This window comes from Leopardus geoffroyi, chromosome A1 (assembly GCF_018350155.1).
Source record: "Leopardus geoffroyi isolate Oge1 chromosome A1, O.geoffroyi_Oge1_pat1.0, whole genome shotgun sequence".
Classification (NCBI taxonomy): domain Eukaryota; kingdom Metazoa; phylum Chordata; class Mammalia; order Carnivora; family Felidae; genus Leopardus; species Leopardus geoffroyi.
The window spans coordinates 30,100,742-30,113,730 of NC_059326.1; the positions used below are offsets into that span (position 1 = coordinate 30,100,742).

The 12,989-nt window shown below is 44.6% G+C and overlaps 2 long non-coding RNA genes across 2 annotated transcripts in view; both read left to right on the plus strand.

Annotated features, from left to right (window-relative positions):
- The window catches only part of LOC123598251, a 74,474-nt gene extending 70,805 nt beyond the window's left edge, over positions 1-3,669 (plus strand). The window contains exon 9 of the long non-coding RNA XR_006712463.1: positions 3,472-3,669. This is a non-coding gene — a long non-coding RNA (uncharacterized LOC123598251). The remainder of the gene's footprint in view (positions 1-3,471) is intronic.
- A 76-nt stretch (positions 3,670-3,745) lies between these two features.
- On the plus strand, positions 3,746-12,395 carry LOC123598253. Its single transcript, XR_006712465.1, has 3 exons — positions 3,746-3,815; positions 9,656-9,735; positions 10,896-12,395. It is a non-coding gene; the product is annotated as an uncharacterized LOC123598253 (long non-coding RNA).
- The last annotated feature ends 594 nt before the right edge of the window (positions 12,396-12,989 follow it).

Sequence of the window (12,989 nt, forward strand, 5' to 3'; positions counted from 1 at the left end):
TAATCTGTCTGGGCCTGTTTCACTGCTTGTGAAACGGAGCCGTCGAGAGACGAAACGAGGTGCCTGTGTCCACGCTTAGCAAGGGCCTGGCACCACCTTCCCTTCCCCCCTTCCCTCCAGAGGGGTAAACCCATTCCCAAATACCATACAAATTGAACTTCTTACTGAGTTTTCAAAATTCTGTTATAAATGTTTCTCTGTGTTGCCTGATTTCCTAATTCTCCCTGTGCCTCATTAGTAACTTGGTAAGTAAGCACGACAAAGGTTTCTATTTTGAGTTTTCTGCCAGAATAATGTGAATGCTACGATTTTTACAAAGGACACAAATGGCACCGTATTCTACATTCGTCTTGTTTCTCGTTCATCTATGTTGCTGTTTCTTTGTCAGTTGGACAAATAGAATGGTTTCTTCCCTCGTAGGAAATCACCTTCTGTGGCCCCGGCCTCTGGCCTGCCTGGGACTTGCCTTCACCACTTCACCTTCTCCCTCCAACCTTGCCGGCTGTCATCCCACAGACACACAGGTTGTTGGCATATTGTCTCTTGAACTGCAGTCAAGAGAATCCTGGGTAGTGACAATGTGCAGAATTGCAAGGCCAAGTTGTCCTGCTGTTGAAACTGTTGATGGCAGGTTTGGGCACACAGTGTGGGTGCCTACCTCCCTCTTGATATTTTTCCGCACTTAGATGTTATATTCGTTTCCTAAGTCTGCCTTAACAAAATACCAAAACTGGGTGGCTTAAAATAACAAATCGGTTATTTCATAGTTCTGAAGCTAACAGTGCAAAACCAAGAAGTTGGCAAGGCCATACTCCTTCTGAAGTGTGTGTGTCGGGGCAGGGGGGGAAGAAACTGCTCTGGCCTCATCTAGCCTCTGGTGGGGGCCGTCCATCCTTGGTGTTTCTTGGCTTGTGGCAGCATAACCGTGATCTCTGCCTCTGTCTTCACATGGCATTCTCCTGTGTCTTCCCATCATCCTGTCTCTGTGCATGTCCAATTTTCCTGCCTCCAAATGTGGACACAGTCCTCTGTCTGTGTCCAAATTTCCCCTTTTTATAAGGACACGAGTCAGATTGGATGGGGTTCCACCTTAACAACCTCATCTGGAATTGGCTAAATCTGTAAAGACCCTATTTCTACATAAGGTCACATTCTGAGGTCCTAGGCTCAGGACTTCAGCATATCTTTTTTTTTTTTTTTTTCTTTTGCAGGAGGGCGGGGGGAGAAACACAATTCAACCATAACATACATAAATTACTTCTTTTCTTTTTTCTTCCTTGGGGAGCTGGTCAACCCTTCAGGTTTTACCTCTGTTTCAACCCCAATCAGCAAAACTCTTCATAATCTGGCCATTATTCATTTGTCCAATTGCTAAAAAAGTCTCTATTAGGCACTTACAGTATGCTTGGTCTGGAACTTCTGTATCATCTCATTGAATTTTCAAACATCCTAAAAAGGTATCATTGTTCCCATTTTACAAAGGAGAAAACAAACACACAAATATATTCAGACGCTTGCCTGTGTCCTCACAGTGCCTGTCAGAACTCAGTGTGTGAGCTGAGGGCTTCTGACTTCCAGTCTATTAGGTCAGAACCGTATTGACGTGGCAGCCATCTTTACTTTTCTATTCAACTGTATGTCTCTACCCTTGACCGCAAGAAATCCTGCCTGCCCTTAATCTCGTCTCTTCCTCAACACTCTCTGGTCACTCTCTGTCTTTGTCTGGCTATTTTGGTGACATTGGCCCCTGCCTCCCAATCAGACCTACGACATTGGCTCCTGCTGGCTACTTCTCCCTTGCCCTTGTGTTCTATTCCTTTCCAAGGACTTTTCGCTTCCCTGCCTTTCTCCCTTCTGTCTCACTTGCTTTGTTCTCTTGATTCTTTAAACATGTCACTCTCCCCTGACTCCTGGAGTCATTCATCTACGTGAATTTAGCGGCAGTCACTAGCCTTCACATTTATATATTACGGACAGCAATGTACTTCTTACCATTTGACCTCCTTTTTTTTTTTTTTTTTTTTTTTTAAGCAACACTCATAGCTTCTGATGTATTTTAAACAGCCTTAAGACACCACTTTATACTGGCACACAGCCCAGTTCCTTACCTCTGCCGCTTCTTCCAAACATGACATTGGTCCCCTGGGGGATATTAGCTGTTGTTTCCCAAGCACTGAGAGGTGGCCTCTTGCTAATGTTATTGTTCAGTGTTTTTTTTTTAACACGACGTAAAGTGTCTAGGTGTCTGACTGCAGCCACCTGAGCTCATTTTAAAGATCACCTGGCAGGTAGGTCTGCCTGTTAGAATAGCTACCCAAAACTACCTTAGGAAGAGGAGAGGCTTGCATTTTTAAATAACCTCCAGAAAAGGAGATGTAGTTACTCCCTTGATAACATTAAAAAAAAAAAAAAAAAACAAAAAACAAAAAAACTCCCAACCTCAGAGCTCCTTATTTTCTTCTGTCTGTATTGTACATGCTCGTGTCCTGAGTGATCTTGTCTTCCTTATAACTTTTTAGGTACTATTTATTTGCAAAAATGTCAAATCTAATTCTCTCGGTGCCATCCCCAAACTCTGTATTTTTAGCTCTCTGCTACCCACCTGGATGTCCTGCGGGCACCTCGCACGTAACTGTCCTCCACCCTGGTTACATGTCCCCTTCCACTTCTCGTCTGTATTCGATGAGGCTGGTGTCCACCCCCCCATATCCCAAGCTCATTACTATCATTCCTGATTCTGTGTCCAATCAGTTAGAAAAACCCTGCCATCCCAGCTCACACATATCTATATACCTGTCTGTTGATCCTTGTTCTCAACATGGCTCACCAAACTTGAGCCCCATTGGCTGCTCTTTCTCTCCAACCCAAAGAGGCTTCTCTGGAGAAACTAAACTTGACCACATGGTTGTCTTGGTTTTGATATTGCCCCTGGCTTCCTAATGCCGAGGGCAAATAGCTAAACTCCCTAGGTTGTTATTTGAGGCACTCACAAATCTGACCGTGACTGACTTCTTATTCCTCAAATTCGGTCCCTCCAATGTCTCCCCACCCCAAGCATACCAATCTTCTGCCAGATGGGGCTTCTCATACCCTTTCATGGCTTTGTGCTTCTGCATGTGATGCCTCCTCTCTTGGGGATAGCCTTTCTCCCCTTCTCTAACTGACAAATGACTTCTCACCTTAGGCTGACAGGAATCCCCCCAGGTAGAATTACTGGCTCTCTCTACTTGCTTCATGGCATTTTGTTCATAGGTATGTGGTCCTACTCTAAGCTTTATAATTATTTCTGTGTTCCCATCTGCCTCCTCTACTGGGCCCTAAACTCGCCAGCACCTAGTACAGTGCCAGGCATTCCATGAGAAAACACGAATGTTTTTGAATGATTGAAAGCATCACAGTCTCTAATTCAACTCCACATCTCTTTATCCCTTTCCCTTCATTCTTCTTTTCTTTTTTTTTTTTCCTCAATAGAGAAGGATCTGATTATCATAACCCAAAACCCACATTGAGTAAGCTATGAACAAATATATAAATAAACAAAGAAACGTGCTGGAGTCAAAAGAAGAAGAAGAAGAAGAAAAAGAAAAAGAGAAGGATCTGATTATCATAACCCCAAACCCACATTGAGTAAGCTATGAACAAATATATAAATAAACAAATGTGCTGGAGTCAAAAGAAGGAGGAGGAGGAGGAGGAGGAGGAGGAGGAGGAGGAGGAAGAGGAAGAGGAGGAGGAGGAGGAGGAAGAGAAGAAGGAGACGAAGGAGAAGAAGGAGAAGGAGAAGAAGGCGGCCATAGGATAAAGTCAAGGGTAGGGTGAGTACATCATCTCTGCCTGCCTGCCTCAGTGCAGGTGCTAGAGGCTGGCTGCAGGACTTCCTGGGCTCCCCGGCAGCCCCCAACAAAGACCACAAGGTTGGTTTATTTGATTATTGGTATCCACATAATAACATATGGCTCTGGGAGTGAACAGGAACTCTAAGTCTTAAGACCCAAGAGAAAAAAATCTCAGAAAGGCACCACATAACTGGACAACACCACCACCCTCTCTGTCTGATAACATAGCCAGCACATGGCAGGATAATTCCTGGCTGAGCTATGGGAAGGAAGTGTAATATTTGCCCAGTGTCCACATTAATGAGTTTTAATTAGAAAAGGTAAGCATATTTCCCCTTAGTCTGTGTCTGATGAACAGGAACAAGGAAAAGAGTTGAGAGGGGAGGGTCCCATCCTCTGACTAAAAGTCTTGACAGCTCCACTCACTAACTCGCTCGCTCATTTGTTGTTTCATTCATCGGGCAATATTCTTAATTGAATGCCTATTTCATATCAGGCTTTATGGAGGGTTTTCCCTCCACCTCCTACTGTGCAGTCTGTCCCATCCTGAGTTTGGCTAGGAGGTATGCTACCATCTATCAGCTCTTTCAATCAGAGGCCAGAGGATGCATCTGCCTAAATTGCTTCATACAGGATTCAGCACTGGAGCTGGAGGTTTTTCCGTGGCAGCTAATGGTTGTCGTAGGGAGGAACAAAAAAGGGCTGTTGGACATGCTTCTTTTTAAGCGTCCAGGGAACATTTTCTGGCTCGGGAAAGATTGCTTTCACAGAGCAATTTTAGCCATTATCAACTGAGAATAAAACCTACTTTACGAAATTAAATTAGCCAGTCTTCCCTCCCAGATTCATTTTTCCTCCTTTAGCGTGGTGAAACCCATCTCTATTTAGCAGGCCAAGTAACCTCTCCTACCTCGTCGTTCAAATCATTTAGTAAAATAAAAAGGCTTTAAAAAAGGAGGTTGCAAATATAAACACGAGTGCAATTAAGATCTCAACTCCATTACATTAATATAACTACTTCGCATGGAGTTCATTATGATGCACATCAGGGTTTTAATGTTTTCTCCCGTTTAGTGCCATCCTTAGTTAGAAGGAAACATCGTGCTATAGAAAACAATCGTCTCTTGGGCTGGAAAATGGTTTGCAGAGGATTCCTTTGTGATTAATTAAGCTCACACACGATAAAGTAGAAAGAACCAAATAGTTGTTCTTCAAATTGACAGCATATTTGGTGAACAAAAAAGATTTATAACACTAAATTTAAATTTTCCTGATGTAATAATATATTATGGAAATTACTCATCTTTTTTTCTCTCCCTTTTTGCTGGAAACATGGTGAACCCTTAGGTTTTTTTCTCCCTGTGCACATAGGGACACAATAAGAATGAGGGGAAGAGAAGAAAAGGAGACCCAATGAGCAAGCACAGACATGATAATATGGATATATGCCTTTATTTTCCCCTCCTTACCCTCAAATTATTTCCCACAAACATTTTACCCCACAATTCTTTGGAATCCGCCCTGAATGCATGCCGCCCTCTCCCTGGATAACTTCGCTCCTTCCTGGATATCATTCTCCAAATCGAAAAGCAGCTAGCTCCCTTTTCCTTTCAGTTCATCTGCTGGCCCAACCCCGTGCTCTGCTCCCCTCAGCGGGTCCTTGAGGAAACAACCACTGCCAGCCCTTAGCATCTGAGCCACGCCTCATCAGTGGCATTAGAAACCTGCAACTGACAAGTCTGCAAAGAGAATGACGAGCTCTGCTCTGAAAAATGTTTCCGCTCAGTCTCTCCTTTATTTCATCTCTGCTCTGTGTTTTCTTTCCCCTCCTTGTGTCTGCATCTCTCTGTGTGTCTGTCTCTCTTCAGTTTGCTCCGTCCATTTCCTTTCCCCGACCCTCCCCTCTTCCTGGCCTCCTCCTCTGCCGGGCTTTCTCTCTGCCTGCCCCCGCTCTTAAATTCTGAGTCTCCAGGTTGCAATCAAAATCCTTGATGCCAAATTAGGAGTGATGGCTCATGTCTCTGGAGAGCATCTTCTATTAACTGGCAAGACTCAGGAACTGCTATTAATGAATAAAGGCAGCTCCCCAGGGTCGGCCTGGGGTACTCAGGCAGCACACTCGAATACTTTCCGCTGTTGAGAAACTCAGTGGGGCCTCCAGCAGTGATTTTTTGTCTGCCGGAATGACGCTTCCAAGGTTGCAGCAGGATCGGCGTGATACTTAAAAAGTCACCTCTTGGCGCTGTCCTTTGTGCTGTTGTGGTGGTGCGCCCCAGGGCCAAGCCGGCTAGATAGTCAGATGGGCCCATGATGATGGCGACACGAGGTAGACTTTCCTACATCTTCAGGAGAGAACAAAGGACTAATCCCTCTTGAACACCTTGTACATTTGGGAAGAAAGCTGACTTCTCACAGGAGATGGGCAGCTTTCAGATAAAGAGCCGAATGGGCTGAGACACCCATAATCATCCTCATTTGCTCAAGATGTGCAGGATTGAGAAGCAGAATTACCAAATTATTCTGCAAATCCAAAGAGATGAAACACAATAGAAGCGTTATTGATTGGGCAAGCTTGTCATTTCCTTGCTGAGCTTGTGATGAATGTCTGGGACAAATGTGTGACAAACATCCATGGACCACCTGCTGCCCCCTGGCTTCTGACTCTTTCTCCCTCCGCAGCCTCCCAGAACTTGTTTTCCAGACCTTTCAAGACAGTTTCCATAATGGAGTTTTAAAAAAAATATACAAAATCAAACCTAAGGCCAGGCTTCAGTCTCCTTTGTCTATGAGGAATAGAGAAAAGGAGTTAAAAAGACTTTTAAAGTCGAACTACTAGCCTTATTCCTTTGCATTTCATTGTTTTTCAGTCCTTGATGCCATTTGTAAAATTAGAAAAACAAGAGCCTCAGGTCAATTGACTTAAATATATATATTTGTTATCTATTATGTACCAGGTCCTAATGAAAAGCTGGGGTCGTGGGGTGAGGAGAACATTTTTCTTGCCCTCCAAAAGTTGACAGTCTTCATGGACACAGATTTTTTTTTTTTTTTTTTAAATAAATGTCACGTCTCTTCCCGGGTAATTATAAGGATCCCAGTCTCACCTTCCCCCTGATATAGGGACTTTCCAAGTAGGGCTGGCAAACACCTATTACAATCCTTTCTCAGCTGGAATTGTTCAGTTTCTTTCTACTTCTTCTGGGGTCTCCTTGGTAGAGCGGTACCATCTCTGTACTCACATAAGACCGCATATATTTTTACCTTTGAGCTGTGAGCAGGGGATGTTTGTTGAATGAATGAGAGCCTGGATTATTGTTCAATTATTCTGATCAATCGACCTTTCACTTTGGGCTGTGTGAGCTCTTCCAGGGAGGCAGAGCCTTGTGAATGTCATCCTTGTGTCTTCAAACTGTATGTACTGTCAAAAACTCTTTTGAATTATATTCAGTGTCATGATTTTGTTGTTGTTGTTGTTGTTAGAAGGGAACGTTTTTCTTCTCGCCTCATTCCAGACACGCTTGGGGTAGGGTTGTCGTAAGGTCATGTAAAGTGTGGATCTCGGCCAACCTGAGTAGCTTAGAAATGGGGTGGTTTGGAACATGCATCTGTGACCAGACATGGCAGCGTGTTCCTGGCCTGGGGCTTCTGCTCTGAAGCGTCTCTGCAGAGACTAATACTGAGCAACTGAGTACAGTAAAACCTTGGTTTGCGAGAATCATTCATTCCGGAAACACGCTTGTAATCCAAAGCACTTGTATCTCAAAGCGAACTTCCCGATAGGAAATAATGGGAACTCAGATGATTTGTTCCACAACCCAAAAATAGTCATATAAAAATGATTACAGTTCTGTCATATAGTACAAAATAATACAGAAAATACAAGATAGAAAGAAAAATAAACAAATTCACCTGAACTTATCTTTGAAAACCTTTGTGGCTGGTGTGAGGGAGACAAGAAAGAGGAGGGTTATTATGTAGGACGACTTTCACTATCACTAATGGAATAACTGCTATCTATTGGCTCAGTGGAATCTTTCTTTTCTTGCAACTTTAACAAGGAACCTATCCAATGACACTTGTTTTTGCTTCCTTTTGAGGATTTCACGGAAATGTGACATTGCATTGACAATCACCCACAATCCCACAGCAAGAGAGAGAGAGAGAGAGAGAGAGAGAGAGAGAGAGAGAGAGAGGAACCATTGGCTCAGTCATGATCACATGATGTTTAGCATCATGTACTACTCGTATTGCAAGACATCACTCATTTATCATTTTAAAATTTATTAGAGATGTGGGGCGCCTGGTTAACTCCGTCTGTTGACTGTCTGACTTCGGCTCAGGTCATGATCTTGCAGCTTGTGTGTTCGAGCCCCGCATCGGGCTTTGCGCTGACAGCTCAGAGCCTGGGGCCTACTTTGGGATTCTGTGTCTCCCCCTCTCTCTGCCCTTCCCCAACTTGGGCTCTGTCTCTCTGTCAAAAATAAAGAAAACATGAAAAAAAAATTTATTAGAAATGTTTGCCCATCTTGCGGGACACCCGCAGGACAAATTACTCGCAATTCAAGGTCTTCCTGTGTGTTTTTTTCCTTCTCCTGCCAGCTGTGAAGTGAGTGTGTTGGCAGCCTTCTGGCCTCCCCTAAAACTTCAGAGCACAGCCCTGTCCTAGTTGCAGAGATCCTATATTGGTCCTCTGTAGCTGCTTGTTCCTTGGCTCTGTAGAGTTTCTTCAGGGCTCTCCTCTCTTCCTCCTGCTCTGAAGCTCCCTACACATAAATCTCTGGTGGTTCTCCTCTCTTAGGCACTTAGTCTCACTCTTCTCTTCCTGCCTGGCTTAGACATGGTAGCTGGATTTTGGAATATTGGCTTTTTGAGTGACTTGAAAATTCTTAGGGTACTAGTGCCATGAACAGCCCCTAAATTTTAATTCTTCATCATGACCCAGGGTCATCTCCCCCTACCCTCATCCCCAGTCCTTGGGATACAACAGCCTACACCCCTTGGCTTTGTGCTATATCCGTGGAGAAAGCTGCAATTGCCCCAGGATAAGCTGCTTTTCATACTGGTTCCAGTTGCTTGAGTTATGGAGGGAAGATGGTAGATGAATCTAAGGTCCGCATCTTTCTGTCTCTTCTGCAGGCTCCAGGTACGTGAGGGAAAGAGGTTTGTGGGTGCCATGTGCATCTGCCTGTTGAAGAGCCAGAAAGTTCACATGTTGGCTCTTGAAAGGAGCTGGGGAATGTCATAAAGAACCTTCCTGGGATAAGGAACTAGTGAGAATGCCAGCCTTATTTAAAGAAACATTCCAGAATGGGACAAATCTAAGGAGATGCCTCTGACACTGGACTTTCAAAGTTAAACCCTCCACCCCCAGGCGTTTAACTCAAGAGGACAATCTCAAGGTCAGAGGCAGCAAAAACAAAGGCTCTGTGGGGTTGGCAATGCAATGCTTTATTTTTCATTTTTCAGGTCATTGCTTAGACTTAGGGAGGCCATCCTTGGCTATCTGAAGGCTGGGCTATGTGTCCTTCCTATGCACTCCCCTAGCACCCTGTGCCATCCTTTCTGCCAGCACCTGGCACACAGCCTGACCCAGGTGTGCGAGGCCACAGGGGCACTGAGTACAGAGGCCCCCACCTACCAACCAGGTACTCAGTAAGGACTCGCTGAGTGAGCACAGTGGGCAGCCCTTTTACAGCCTGGGTAGCCCATTCTAGAAAAAACCCTGCCACCTCCAAATGTCTCCAGGTAACTTGTATCCAGGATGTGATTCGTAAGGGTTGACTTGAGGACTTAATTTTTTTTTCCTCCCGAATTCTCAGGCAAACTCTGTGAATGAGCATGTACCTTTTCTTCATGGATTTATGAAGACTGGCTTTTCTAAGCCCCTGGCAAGCCCTCAGTGAGTGGCCATTCCTTTCCCATTACATGCAAACAGCCCTGGAAGAAGCGGCATTTTATAAGCATCCAACTGGAATTAGACCATTAATCTGGGGAAATCTGTGGTGAAGGTGGTTGTATCAGCATAGGGTATGGAGGGAATTAAATAAGTAGATATTTGAAAAGCACATAGTAAGCACTATATAAATGCGTGTTAAAGCAATAAAACATTACTGCTGCCATTATTATCATCAGACACTAAGACATCACGCAGGCCAGAACGTTATTTCCTAAACTATGGAAGTTCTGATATTTTAAAGAAAAAAAAATGATATACTTTACATTTTGGAAGCCCCCAAAATAAAACATGGAAGTACTCTTGGCTCGAGGTTTATTCTATTTAACACCTTTCAATAGGGCAACATCTGGATGTTATCACGGCTTGGCAAGATGAGATGCCAAAATTACAAATTCTGAAAATGCTGTGCATCAGGCACTCTTGTCTTTGCCTGTAATTGCCTAAAAGATATAAAAGAGCCTGATTGTAATAACCTCCCTACTGTAACTATTCTTTGTGTCTATTCTGCAAGGGAAGAGAGCAGGAAGTGGTATCACTCTAAGGGTACGAGCGAGGAGAGAGGGGTGCTAATTCTTAAATATGTGTGCCCTGCATCTCAAGTAAGTGCTGAACAACAGTGTGAAAGGATTACCGGTAATCTCATATATATATCCCTTAACCTATTAACTGGAATAATTGTTGCACGAAGATAAGAAGCCCCTAAGTATTCTAGACTACGTGGCCTGAGGTCCGAAAGCATTTATTATTTATTTCCTAAAGTCCTGTTCCCCAGTGATAGGGATGGAAATTTGGCGGACTGGGTCTCCCCTTGTCAAGCAAGGGAAATGGTCGTTTCATTTTTAATCTGGGTCCTCTGCCCTGACAGATGAATCTGAAGGGTGCTGTTAAGGATGTGATGAATTGGGCTCCTGGTGATGTCTGTGGGAGAGGGGGAGAGATACGGCAGCCCAGGACTATGGTTTTTTTTTTTTTTTTGCCAGGCGGCCAGAGGCCTTTTGAAGTGAAAACAGAACCAGCCATTTCTGAGAAGACTTAAACAAGGAGAAAAGTTTGTCTGCAACATGCCTTGAATTCTTTCAGTGGACTGCTATCTGTCGTTTCAGAGAGCATGCTGAAGGCCGTTGGGGATGGAGGTGGAATGATGGGGAAATGGAGGACCGCTGTGGCTGGGTTGCTTTCGTCCGTGGGTACCCTGGAGCTTGGTGGGCAGTGAATGGGTGCCTCTGGCTTGTGTTCCAGCAGCTCCAGTGGGAGGTGAGCTGTAGCAAACACGGGAAGGAGGGTACATCTGCGTCCCCCCTGGTATCATGTGGTCCAACGCCATGCCCACCAAACACAAAAGCAAGCAGCCGTGGAATCTTGACTGGGTTCGTGTGATCTGTGGAGACGGTCAAACTGTGTGATTATAGTTCCCAATTAGACTTTTGTTTTGGACCCAAGGATAATTTAGATTTCCTGTTATACACGATGAGGAGTCCATGCAGATTTGTAGCAGGGGTTGATATGATTTGATTTATATTTAGAACACAAGTAGTGAGCCAGTTAGGATTGGGCCAGGAGACTAAAGGCTCATAGCAATTTGAACAGGGAAAATTTAATACCGCATACAAATTATTAGCTAGTTAAAGGGTATTACCTCCTAAGACGTGTAAAGAGAGCTATCAAGAATACAGGAATAAGATGTAGGGAGCAGTCATTTCTTACAGGGCCAAGGGAGCATGCATGCTAGGAACAGACTTGGAGGAGGCATCCCTCCCCACTGCCAAGGCTGGGATTCATCTAGTGTGGACCAGGGAAAGGCAGAGAAGTTCACGGAGGTGATGCAGGCTGGGCCGGTGAGCAGAAGCCACCTGCGGGAGTGGGGACGGAACTCGTGGGAGGGTTTGCTTCGCAGACCTCCAGCGCACCACTGGCAAAGGAGTGGCCCGTAGGGAAGGAAGCTACGTGCAGTGCTTGGTAGGAAGAAAAACTCTGGAACCAGGGAGGCAAGACTCTTGTCTTGCAGTCTCCCTCTAGCGCCCTCTACTGACAAGGCTGGCACCGTGCCTCCTCGCAAAAGAGAAACATTTACTTGGGTTCAGCTCCAGTATCTCCAAGAAGGGCAGGGAAGGGTGTATTTGGAGCTTAGAGACAATAAATCTGCAGGTGTACAGGTAGTGAAGTAAAGGTGGACTTGAAGAGAGGAGAGTCTGGAGGCTATAGTTAGGCGGGGTGGGGGAAAGGAAGATGAAGTGGACAGACTGACGCTCTGCCCTTGATCCTGAGACAGAGCTTGAGACAGTGTGGATGGCAGGGAGGAGGATTAGACTGGTACGGAGGGGGCTGAATAGGTAGGACTCTGTGGCTGATGAGATGCAGTCCATGACAGGGAAGGCTCGCGGGTGTGCCCAGTCTTGGTGGCCTTCATAGCTGGAAAGAAGAACAGGCTTGGGCTTAGGGGAAGAGAATAAATTCTGTTTTGGACATGACTGTTTATGGCACCTCTAGAATATCTGGACAAGATTCAGAATACCCTGGAAAAAGCACAGTGGATTGAAATGTGTACTGGCGGTATGGGTTTCCACTATTGCTACACAACTCCCACGCAAAGAGAAGGAATCACAAATTTCCACCTTAAGAAGAATTCAATAAAACTCTCTTTCAGAAATCAACTTTCCTCAAACCCAGAGAAGTCTTACAAAATTTCAGTTAGAGCTTGGAGCTGTTTTACTTTTTCTTCAAAACATCCTGGAGCTTTAATTTAGACTAAGGGTGAGAATTAAAGTTGTGTGTGTGTGTGTGTGTGTGTGTGTGTGTGTGTGTGTGTTTCTGTGTGTGTGTTTATTTCTGTGTTTTTGTTGTTGTTTTACACAGAAAGAGTCGGTTTTGTATGTATGTCATTTCTAAATGAGGGAGGTCTCTGTATTAAGCAGTCTAGGAGATGTTAATATTTTACTATTGTAACAATTTAGTGCGGGTCACAAGTTGGTTAGACACACTTGCATAAATGCAAAGGAAGGAGGTGAAGTTAATGGGTTGGGAAGACAAATGTATATAATTCAACCCCCCCCCCCCCCCAGCATTCATTTCTGGTGCCACACATCATGGCTTTTAGTTGTGTTCTGCATCTAGTTGTTTCCCACGCTGAGTCTTGCTTCCTTTTCTGTGCTGAGTTTCCAGAGGGCAGGAAAGATACCACATGCTATTTATTCTTCACA